Source organism: Rhinolophus sinicus, linkage group LG01 (assembly GCF_036562045.2).
Source record: "Rhinolophus sinicus isolate RSC01 linkage group LG01, ASM3656204v1, whole genome shotgun sequence".
In the NCBI taxonomy this organism is placed as follows: Eukaryota; Metazoa; Chordata; class Mammalia; order Chiroptera; family Rhinolophidae; genus Rhinolophus; species Rhinolophus sinicus.
This window is the reverse complement of record NC_133751.1, coordinates 187,253,941-187,266,266: the sequence shown is the minus strand read 5'-3', so window position 1 is coordinate 187,266,266 and position 12,326 is coordinate 187,253,941.

Sequence of the window (12,326 nt, the reverse complement as noted above, 5' to 3'; positions counted from 1 at the left end):
TGTTCATGAGATGAGGCAAGCACAATGTTTTTCTATTCCACTATCTTGGATCTCTCCACAAGTTAAGTTTTGAGGGAATCAAAATTTATACACAAATTTTTGACTGAGTGGGTTCAGTGTCTTTATACCCACATTGTTCAAGGGTTAACTGTATATATCCAATAATATTAATAATGATGTAGCTGGTGTGGTTTTTCCTCAAACATTTAAACTTAGATGTGCAATAAATGTAATTTTATTTTTCTGTAACAAAACTTAGTGTTTTTCCCAGATCTCCAGTTTATCCAGAAGTAAAAAAACATAAACTGACCAATTAAGGAATTTTCCAAATTAATTCAAAATATATTTAGCCCATTTAAGGTTTTCCCAATCATTTCCTCTCAGGAGTAACATTAAATTCTGGAGACCTACATTAAAAAACGTTTGCAAGATTCTTTAGCCATGATAAATTGCTCTGAAATATCATTGACTTATCATATAAAAGCTTATGTCTGCTGTGGGTCTGATCACTTTCTACCAAATGATGCTTTAGGAGTCCAGACTAGCTTCATCTTGTGGCTCATCTATCTCAACATGTCACTTCTATGATTACCATAACATAGAAAAGAATGTTGGAGGGTCAAACAGGGATTTTTCCCTGCCACAGCCCAGAAGGGACACATAGCTTCTGTTCACAGTAAATTGGTTAAAACTAGTCACTTGGTCCTGCCCAGTTTCAAGGGAGCTGTGGGAGCACACAGATATTGAATAAACATAATTGTTCTGACATATGGATGATATAGTACTATGCCATAGGAAAATGTCTAGTCCTTTGCCGATACCTGTGGTGGTATCTATTAAAATATATACTGTAGATCTAATTGTTGGTAACGATCATTCTTTTATTGTTTCTTTCACTGAGATGTCTAAATTCCCATCTGGCATTCAGCCATTTGGTCAAATGCATAGCCCACTGTCATATTCCGTTTTGTGACCTTAGTCCTCAGACTGTCCTGCAAATCTCTTGACCTTTTCATTCTAAAACATTAACGTTGGCTTGCTCACACTACTATGAAACTAACTACTACTACCTGAGGCTCCCCATGCTGATACATCTACCCTGTTACCCCCAATCTGAAGGCAAGTAAGATTCTGTGAAGTCCCTTCTCAATGTTTGACTGAGTATTTGCATTTCTGTACTTGACCTAAGGGATGGTACAGAAGAAAATAATATTTCTATGAATAGAATCAGATTCTATTCATGTGTACCTATTAGAATCTGTAATTTTCCTCTTTATCTTAATTCTTCCTTCTCAGGTCTGAAGTGTTTTATAGATTGGAAAGTGAGAATGGTGGGGAAGAATATTGTGAATTGTTTCTATCTAATCAATATTTTTCTAAATAAATTTAAAGGCCAAGATTTTTTTGTTTCCTAGTTCTGTTCCCCATGGCACTATGGAGGTCTCCTATCTTGTGGCCTGAAGAAAAGTTCCTCACTTGGTACAAAATTGTGGGAGGGGGGAAGAAAACACAACTTATATGCCATGTCATGTGCTAAGCACATCACATACATTATCTCCCTTAATTTTTATAAATTATAAGGTAAAAGCTCTATTTTACAGTCATTGAGTTCTGATGGTGGTGAGACATAATAAATTACCCCCACAGAAATGAAAGGCAGAATTCTTTATTACTTACAGCTCTGTAAGTAGTAAGAAGGCTGCCATGTAGGACCACACAAGGGGTTGCACTTGGAGAAAGGGTTATTGCAAGTTGGAACTATAGGAGACAATTTATGAATGGCAAGTCAGATAAAGGTAGGTAGGTTTACATAGGCTTCCTGTAGCTTTAGTATTTTGAATAATTCTGCTGACCTAAGGAAAAAGAGGCCATCCAAGGTGTTTGGCATCTGGGGCTTCTTGTAGTTAGTTGGGTCTGGGCCTTGTAACCCATAAGTGTTGGGGCCCGATAAGGGAAGGCGTTGGAGTGTAGGCTTAGCAAAGCTCCTACAAGGAACATTGAATTTTTAGCCATAATCTGAAAACTGTCACGACAACACTTGGGAAATATTGTATCACATGAGGTCGTGGTTCCTCCTTTTTAGTTAAAGTAATTGAAATGCAGAATTTTTAAGTTCCTTAACAAAAGTCACACAGCTAGGAGATCAAAGTCCACCTGTGTCTTGGCTATACTGCCTTTCTAAGTGGATCTGTTCTCTTCTACATTTTTTTTTTTTTTTTGGTAAGGCTTTACTAGGCCTTCTTTTCAGTCTTCCGTTTGGATCTTTTCTCTCTTCTGTCTTGCACACTATGTATTTTGCATAATCGCTAGGAGCTATCATATGTTGAGTTTCTGTGCATTTACCTCTTCAGGACCTATCAGCCTTCATGTACTTTATCTTGGCTCATTCTGCTTTTCAAACTCCCAGTGCTTTGTACCCACTTGTCTCCTGGAGTTTCCAGAGAAAAAAGAAGGGGTCTGGGGAGGAAGGAGAGGAACTGTACTTACATTACTTCAAGAAAAATTTTTAACTTTACATTAATAATAAAATTATTGTGCTTATTGACATTACAATTCTGGTAAAACAGCATTTCGGTATCTGCTAGGTTACATATAATCTGCTGTTTTGTAGGACAATTTTAAAAGCACTTTACTATTAACAATAGGAACATAATCGCTTAACATTCTCCAAAAACGATTGACCTCACTCATGCTATATACTAGATTTTTCCTTTCGGTCAAGTAGTGATTATCCTAAAGGCACTTAAGACTCCAATAATCAGATGGGTTAACTTTATTGTGTGGAAAATATAAATTTTTGTTCCAGTGTTATCTAATTGTGTGAGCTAACTAAAGATTGTATAGTTGAATAATTATATAATAAAAATATTTTTATTATCTTCCATTCATAATCAAAAGGACATTGCAGATTATAATATTGATCTAGATTGAATTGGCATTCTAACTAAATTTGGTAACAGTCCAGTCACTGTTGTTAAATAATAGGTAACAAAGTCCTAATCAGGTGCTTTGCTGTTTCCTGCACAGTAGATGCACAGCTTCAGTTTTATGGTAAAGAAGAGAAAATATTAGAAGATAGGTCTGATAGTGTCAAACAGAGGAATAAGGTGGAGAGAATTTAAAGTTTCTTGGAATAAAGATGATAGCCCTTCTGAAAATTTTGCAATCAGTTAAAATGAAAAAGTTCCAAATGAACTGATACGCTAAAGATATTTTTTTAAAAACATGTTAGAGTATTTGCTTTTCTTTTTTATTATTTAGTCTCCTGAAAAAGAAATAAATTTGTTTTAAAATGATTATAAATCAAATTAGTAATTTTAATAATGAAATCTCATTATTATAATTTGATTCATAGATTTCAAATTGCAAGTGACCAATAAACAGAATTACTCTATGCCCTCACCCACACCATTTTCCCATTTCAAGAAACTCCTAGGAATCTAAAGGCTCGGGGAAATTTGTCTATTCTCTCAACTGTAGATATAGTCCTAGGAAGAGGACATGGGAATGGCCTATGTGCAAAGAAGAAACATATATAAATGGTAGTTGTTGGTTTTCCAGTAGATAGGTCTATAACAATAGCTAAAATGTATGTTACCAATGGAGCTTTATGTCTGAAGCATAGTATACAAAATTTCAAATCATCTCAACGATGTTCAACAAATGCTTGATGATCTAAAAATTACTTCCTGGGAGAAAATGCAGAAGGAACAAAGTTTACACAGCCCGAGACACAGGTTTACACAGGTTGAGGAGGGAATTAATAACTCTTCAAGTACAAGAAGCCATCAGATGGGTGACAGTGAGCATCAGTGACTACATCTCCTAAATAATTGCTTAAAATCAATTGACACCAAAGATCCAAAAGAACCAAAGCAACCTCTGGGAGCTTAGGCATTTGGGCTTCTTTCTGTTGGTTTTCTCTGCAACTAGCATATTCACAGTCTTCTGTCTGGGCCCCTCTCTGGCATTCTCTTTTTTCTTCAGGATAGAAATATGACCACTGTTTATACTACTTTGCAGTTCATAGTATTAATCTTTTGCTTCGTTTAGGTGTCTCAGTAAGGTTCTCAGCTCTGAGTGGAGTGCAACTCCTCTCAAGACAAAAAAGAGGTGTCCATGGAACTAAGCATCTTAGATTCAGCTACTCAGTAAGATTGTTAAATAGGTGAATACCAGACAAATATCAAATGTCATGTTGGAAGGAAACAGAAATGGCAATATGGACTGGATGGCACGGAGTTGTGGGTGGAATGGAGAGGTTATGCTTTGGAGGTCTGACTACACGCTGAAGTTTCCTGATTCACTAGGAGGACTCACAAGACTCAGTAACAGGATGTATTCAGAGCTAAGGTTTATTATAGCAAAAGGAGTAAGAGCAACAGAAAAAATGTTGGCTTTGGAAGGAGTCCAGAGAAGTCAGCCACAGGCTTCCAAGTCCTCCACCTTTATTAATGATATAAGATGCACTTTTCTCTCTACTGGGAAATGTAGAGATGGCATGCAAAGTGTCTCTGCCCAGGGAAGCTTGCTCAAGTGTCAGGATCCAAAGGTTTTTTATGGGGGACTGATCATGTAGGTACATCCTGCTATGCAACAACCAACCACGGTAACTGAAAATCAGAATCCCAACAGTGAAACCAGGAACATCACCAATCTTCATGTTTGCAAAACTCAATCCTGACAAGTCCTGACAAGCTGGTACAGCACGCCCCACTGCTCCACATGTACATAACAACGGCATCAATTAATAACATAAAAAGCAGTCTGAGGGACATATTCCCAGAGGTTAGCCAAGGGTCAAGCACGCTTCCAGGCTCCCCTGGAAACATACAAGCGTTGAACAACAAGACCTGATATACTAACTCTGTGTTGACATGTTTGGGGGTCGAATGGGAATGCAACCCAGTGATTGCAATCCCTGCTTACCCCTCTCCCACCCCATTCCAAAGTTTGAGGGAGAGGGTGGTGAGCATTATCCTTCGATGTTCTATGACAGGGGTGTCCAAACTTTTTTCAACGTTTTTCACCAAGGGCCACATTTGGTAAAATACACAAACAGCTGGGCCACTCACTCGAGATGAAGTACATATTGCCTCACCTGGTTTATTTAAGTAAACTAAATATATTTTTTGGAATTTGCTGTGGGCCAATAAAAAATGGATCACGGTCCGCAGTTGGCCCGCGGGCTGCAGTTTGGACACCCCTGCTCTATGACACAGCAGGTGCAACATCTCAGACAGTTTTCTGGTGCTGCCTTGGGACACTAAACTAGAGAAAGCTGCTGTGAGGAGCTGCTTTGTCTGAAGTTCTCAAACCAGGAGAAGCCAGCCACGTTGTTCTCTCCAGGCACGATGAGAATGTCTCAGAAAGTCAGCAGGCATAGCACAAACTTAATACTTTTAACTATTTTGGGCAAGTTGTTTAAATTACTCTAGTTTTTACTTTACGAATCATACATATTTTTATTGGAGAAAATGAGAAAATAAAGAAACGGAATAAAACATGTAAAATAATCATATGATATCATTTCACATACATATCAAATTTTCACAGAACATTTTATAAATATGAGATTATTTGCTATATATGTTTTATTAATATTATCCCCCTTAAAATATATCACAATCGTTATCCAGATCCACAAACATTCTTTTAAAAGTGTGTTCATAACAGTTGCATATTCTTCTGTTGTCTGAAAGTATATTTTTAACCAAGTTCTTTATTGATGACATCTATAATATGTTGCTCTGGCTTTCATGTACACCAGACATGATTTTCTTAGGACAAATTCCTAGACTTAGAATTTTGGAGTCAATCAATGTGCACATTTTTCAATGGACTATGCAAGAATGTTTTAATTTGCTGTGATTTGCATGTGTGGCTTTGGGGGATTTTTGTGGACAAACTTACAGTCATTTAAGACAAAAACCCACAGGGGACCACTTTTGCCAGTTCAGGTCTCAGCATTCTGTGTGCAAGTGTCACTAAGGATGTTAACTTTGAGCTCTCTTCTCACAGAGACAATGTTTAGACATAAGATGGGACATGGAGGATTTCTCTATTGAAGGAAACTTCCTCATCCTCACTGGCAGCATTTTACCCTAGTGACACTAATTTTCATTGTCTACCCATCTCAGAGAAATGAACAAAGAGATGGATTACTAGGCAAAAGAAAATCGATCTGACATCACAGGCCAAAATGTTGTTCCAGATAAAATCATCTTTGACACAGAAGCCCATTGAGCAGGGACATAGATCCTGAAGCCATAGAAATATCTTTTCCTAATTTGAATGAATCCATCCTCAATTACATTAGTTTTGTATTTGAACCTTGTGGTTCCCCCTTGGGAGATTAAAAACACACTCCTTCAGGATTCTCTTGATAGCTCTTAAGTAAGCCAGCTGGCATTGGTGCTATTTTGTGCAGGAATCTATTCTTTTCTTTTTTCTTTTTTCCCACTAAGGATGCCATTGATGCTATAGCAAATCAGAAAAGATAACAGATTATACTTAATTTTCTATTTTAAAACGCATGGGGATTTAATAGCTGCACTTTAAAGACAAGGTCCTTACATTTATTTACACATTTTTAAAATAAGACTATACATATTATGCAGTTATCTTTAATTTTTCTCTAACAGTCTTAGTAGCTTAGAGCTTTTTGAGAAGTAACATCAGTTATTCTTAACAAAATATAAAGCTCATATGAAAAATTAAATTATATTTGAAACACCACTGACACCCTACTATGCATTTGAAAAGAGTTGGACTTACCAGTCTTTCAAGCTACCTCTAAGACTGCTTCCACTCTATTACCTACCTTTTTCCAACAGGATTCCCTGTTACTGTTTTTTGTATTTATTTTCTCATGTTGATAACCATGCTTAGCATGCAATAAAAGAAGCACCAGTTGGAAATTTTAACATGGGAAACTTCCAAATGATCTAAATAATTTTGGCATTTCCACTATAGTCTGTACCAAAAGGACTTTGAAACAAAACCCGAGTAAAAGCAAGACACTAGAAGATAGGGGAGCTACTACTTAAACTTTATCAGGGCCTGTTTCTAAGAGGACGAAAAGGAAATCTGTTTTTTATAATAATTATTTTTAAGAAATTAAAAATCCTTCTTTCTAATTATTGAGTAGGCATTATTCATTTTTTAGCATAGAATTGAGGAATAATCATTTTATTACATAAGAGGGTAAATGCTTGTAAAACAGTATGTGACCCAAGGATTGATGTCCTAGAAAAGCACCTCTAATTGCCTGATTACCAAAATATGCTGTTATCAAGATAGGAAGAGCACAATAGCTCTTAAACCTGATATAACCCCCTAATTCCCTGGCCAAATTAGAGAAAAGGGAAAACTACAGCTTTTAACTGCAAAGTTGTCTAGCAAGTGAAGGTGGTGGTTGCTTTGTGTTTTAGCTAAGTGTATTAGATCACTGTGAATTTCCATTTGTGTTTCTCCTGGGGCATTAGCTGCATAGATAAAAACCTTCCGAGCCAAACTCCCTTTCATTTTAATGCTATGAGTTTTGGCAAGTCGAATGCCCTAAGTCTAAATGCTTGAACACCTCAAATCAAACTCTCAATAAATGTGTAATCTGGACGCAGGAGAGCATTTTATATTTAGTGAGAAAAAGTAAAGGTCATTTAGTTCTTCAAGGCATATTTTTAAATATTCCAATTTCCCTAGATGCCAACTATTTGTTTCTTGAACGACTTCAATATTTTAGATCCACTAGCCTGGAAAGGTCATTTTCTAGAAATTTAATTCTCTTATCTGGATATGTCCATGTTTTTCATTGTTTATTTGGAATATAAGATTATGTTAACTTGCATGTAACATGCCAGAAATAGATGTGTGTACTAATTTACACAAAGTTTAAAGCCCAGAGCTGTACGTTGGAGGAAATGTATGCCTGCTTTCCATGTCTTTCAAGTTCTCTCCAGTCAAACACCGGTTTTCAAACTGTCTTTAGTCATTGAACATTAAAATGTTAAGTTGATACACAAGACAAAGCCTTCATTAATTTCATATCCCAATATTGTTTGTATGCCCATGCACAAAAGAATACCCAATCAGCACAAGAGTTCACTTATTAAAATATTTACACTCTTTTTTAAAATGTGTTTTAAAAAATGAGATGAGATGGGATTCACCCTTCTTAAAAATACATTTCTGTAGTTTGTAAAATGTGTATTTGCAAAGCAGTTGATAAAAATAGTCTTTTGGATTATACATGAAGGGAGGTACAGGCAACACCGATAACACTTAAGTATGGAGTGAATCAGATGTGGCTTCTTTCTCTCTTGTTCACCTGAGGCTGGTTTCTCCTTAGGTTTAGTGACTATTTTCTTGCAGGCCCATCTTATTAAGTTTCGTGGTTAGCCTCCGCCACCTCTTTTCCTTTTGCTCCCTCTTTCCCTTTAGTTTGTACTTTTTCGTTTGCAGGTTTCTGTTTTCCTGCTGCCTTTTTGGCCCATCTCCCCTTGGGCTCTGACTTTACTGCCCCTTCAGCTGACTTGACTTTCCTCTTGGGCCCATTGGCAGTGATAGTTGAAGGGCACAAAATGGCCAAAGGGTTTGAGAATCTGGGCTGCCTGGGGCATTGCCACTGCCCCTGGTTTTTATGGTAGTACCATTTTTGGCTTCACATTTCCAGATATAAAATTTCTTTGGAATCAGGCAGTCATTAACAGTGAGTCTTTTCAGTTGGTAGGAAAAGCAGATTCCCTGTAATCCATACTAGGATCTGCAACTTTGAAGTATAATTCATCTCAAGAGATCTTAGCCTATTGAATTATTTTATCTTTCAAATAATAATAATGTTATTTGGGTGGAAAAATTCTTAAATATGATTTTTAAAGTTAATTTCTGATCTACTTGTCTGCCTGGAGGCCTATGGAGAATTCACTGTCTAATACATGCTACAAATCCTAAGTCTCTCCCATCCATCCCTCCTTTGTCTTCCTATTTCTGTCATTTTCCACAACTCTGACCTGCAGAGTTGACCTGTGGTGATACAATCTCAAAGTTCTTTCCCTGATTTTGACGTAGAAGAGCAAGAAGTTTTGGTTCTAATCCCTGTGTGATTTTGGTTCTAGCCTCTGTGTGATATTTAGCAAATCATTTTACCCTGTTGAACCTCCATTTCCTCATGAAGAACAACAGAATATGCACCCCAAAATATGATTACAAGAGTTCAGGACATGCCATCCTAAAATATGCTACTTCGTTATATTGATTATTTGAGATGCAGGCACTCGAAAACAAAAATTCAGGGAGACAGTTTCTCTGAACATCTCTTATCTTCCAAAATACAGATCCTGAGAAACAAATTCAGTTTTCATAAATGTCCTCCCCAGGAGTTTCATCAGCCTCATCACAGGGGAGAAGTCCTAGTCCAGTGCCGTCTTCTTCACTACGTCTTACTTGGTCACTTTCTTGATTATCCAAATGTACACCCAATTTCCTTATGTTGAACTCTTATGAAGTCATAGGATTAATTTGAGATTACTTACATGGCAAGTTCCCTGCTTTCACTTTTTGTGTGAGGCTCTAATTCTTTTTGTGTGAGCCTCTAATTCTACATTTAATTTTAAACTCCTTTGGGGTAGTTACCCATTAAACCCATTATTTTTTATTCTAACTGTTTTGTTTAGAGCAGCAGTTCTCATACTTCAGAAGCATCAGAATCATCTGGAGGGTAACTATACCTAATTTGCCAGAAAAGATACTAAGTGTTAAGGTAGTAAGCGTTAAATGCATTTTTATAAGGCACCAACAAGTCAATGGTGATGTTGGGATTTTAACCCAGGTCTCTTTGACTTCAAGGCTTATGTTCTTTTCACTATCCATGGGGAGAAAAAAATCTTATGTTCTCAAGAATTTATTTTAAAAAGTAAAAATCTCTTTAAAGACCTTGCTTATTATGTTAGTTTGTGCCTGATTTCTCATAGGTCCTTAGAAGATGGTAATTTTCACAATCAAGCAGAATTATCAGTGACAAATGTCTTTCTAAATTCAAGGATGCTAAAATTATCCAGTCTAAGACTATCACATGATTTCCTGAATATGCCCACCGGTGCCTGACTTAGGAAGGGCAGACCTCAGCATTTACCCAGGCTGAGCTGAAGTGATCACATTTTAAAGCATGTGGATAGAAAACTGCCAAACTGATTCTTAGCCTTCATGCTAGGGAATATTTGCAGTATGTACAATGAGCATTCATTGTACATGGTATGTGTGTACACGTGCGTGAGACAGAGAGAAAGATGTTCAATTATTATTAATAACACCATGTAGCCAGACCTTGGAATTCATGGCATTTATGGACTGATAGATTTCAAAGGAAGGATGAGACTACAAGGACTCTATTTTTCTGCTCAGTACTAGCCGTTGCCTCCAGAATAAAGTCTAAATTCAGTATGAGCTAACCAGTATCTAATTAGCCTTAGTTCCCATGATTCCGTCTCCTCCTCTACATCCTATTCAACACCTGGAACAAATACTCTTTCCTCTGGAACAAGTTATTTAAATTTTTATCTCTTTGTACTATGATATACTTAAGACCAAAGACTATCTGTCCTGTTCATCTTTAAATTCTCAGTATCTAACTCAATGCCTAATAATGGGGTTACTAACAAGTGGTTGTTAACAAGTCAATCAAGAGTCAATGTCATTTGTGACAAATATAAAAGGAACTTCTAGTTTCTCCCCTTTATGTGAGGAATGCCACTTTGGATAGAAGGTCTGAGAAGGTTATAAACTACTTGTATTGGAGGATAGGGTTAAAATACTTTGGATGGCTGTGGGTCTCTACTAAAGAGAGGAAGGAAGTTAATTTAAGATTCTTTCTAAAGTGGTCTTCCTTTACCTTGGGGAAGGGGAGTGCATAGTGGAATTGCCTTTTTCTTGAAAAGACTGATATGCTTTGCAAAACCAGTAATGCCAGTGACGATTTCAAAAAAGAGGAAGCAGAATCTGACTTCTCTGGGCTGCCTCTATTAATATGATAATAGCTAATAATAATTTACTGAGTACTTAGTGTATTTCAGACACTGAGATAAGTGGTTTATATGTATTGTCAGAGTTGATGCTCACAAAAATCTAATAAAATGTGTCCTATTAATACATCTTCTTTCCATATGAGATTATACCCATTCTACAGAAGGATTATGCAAGATGCTGGAAGTCAAGACTTCTAATCAATTAATATTAAGATGTAAGATAGGCCTTTTGTAGAGACAATTGTCTATAGCAGCCTCTCCTAACCCTAAGACATGCAGATCCACAAAGCCCTTATCCGCAATGCTAAAATCCCCAAATTTCCAAACCTCCAAAATTCTGAAAATCAAACACTTTTTGTAAGTTTGTGGGAAATCAATTGTTTGAGAAACTTGACCTGAATGAATGACAGCCTGTTATTGTAGAACTTTTTATCTTATTTGGTGTAAAAGTCATATATTTTGCCACAGAGATACTATTTGATTTAAGAGTCGTTTGACTTGATCCTGCTGGGATGTACATAATATACAGTATATTTGTCCAGTATTACCTTCCTAAACTACCCAAAAGTATGATTTCCAGGACTCTCTGGTGGAAGTGTTTCAGATAAGAATTGTACATTTTTTTCTTTGTGGATGGTACCTAGTGGATGTGACTAAATCTTGCTCACCTTATCCTACAGACCATTCTCATTCTCTTTGTTCCTCCATAGTATTCCACATATTCACTCTCTCTATCCATATGCAAAAAATTACTCCCCCTTCAATACTCATGCATTCTAACCAAAATGCCCTCTACACATCTTTGTAACTTTGGGGGATTCTCCCATTCTAGAACCGGTTCACAGAATTTTCTCTCCATTTCTGTCTGCCCTCATAGTTAACTAAACTTTATGTTTATGTAGGATACTCTATCAACAACACAGCCTTAATATTTTCATCTCAGCTTCTTGACCTCAAGATCTCACCTCTATAAACCACATCCCAAAACTTCGCATCATCTGGAACTCTCGCCACATCTGAAAATGTATGCTTCAATATTTCTCATCCAGGTCACAACCGTCTAGCTCTTTCCATTTTGCTCAATAAATTTGTTATCTAATATCAACCAGCCTCACTAGATCTCAATATCATATTTTCTCTCAAGTTATCAATGCCTTCTCCTCATTTTATTCCCTGTCTATTGCAAAGTCTATTTTCCTAACATCTCTCTTAACTACACTCTCAGCAGCCTTATTCCTACTCTCCCTGTTCACCTTCCCAGAACTTTCTGAACTTATTGTGCTCTCTGAACTTATTGGGCTCTCA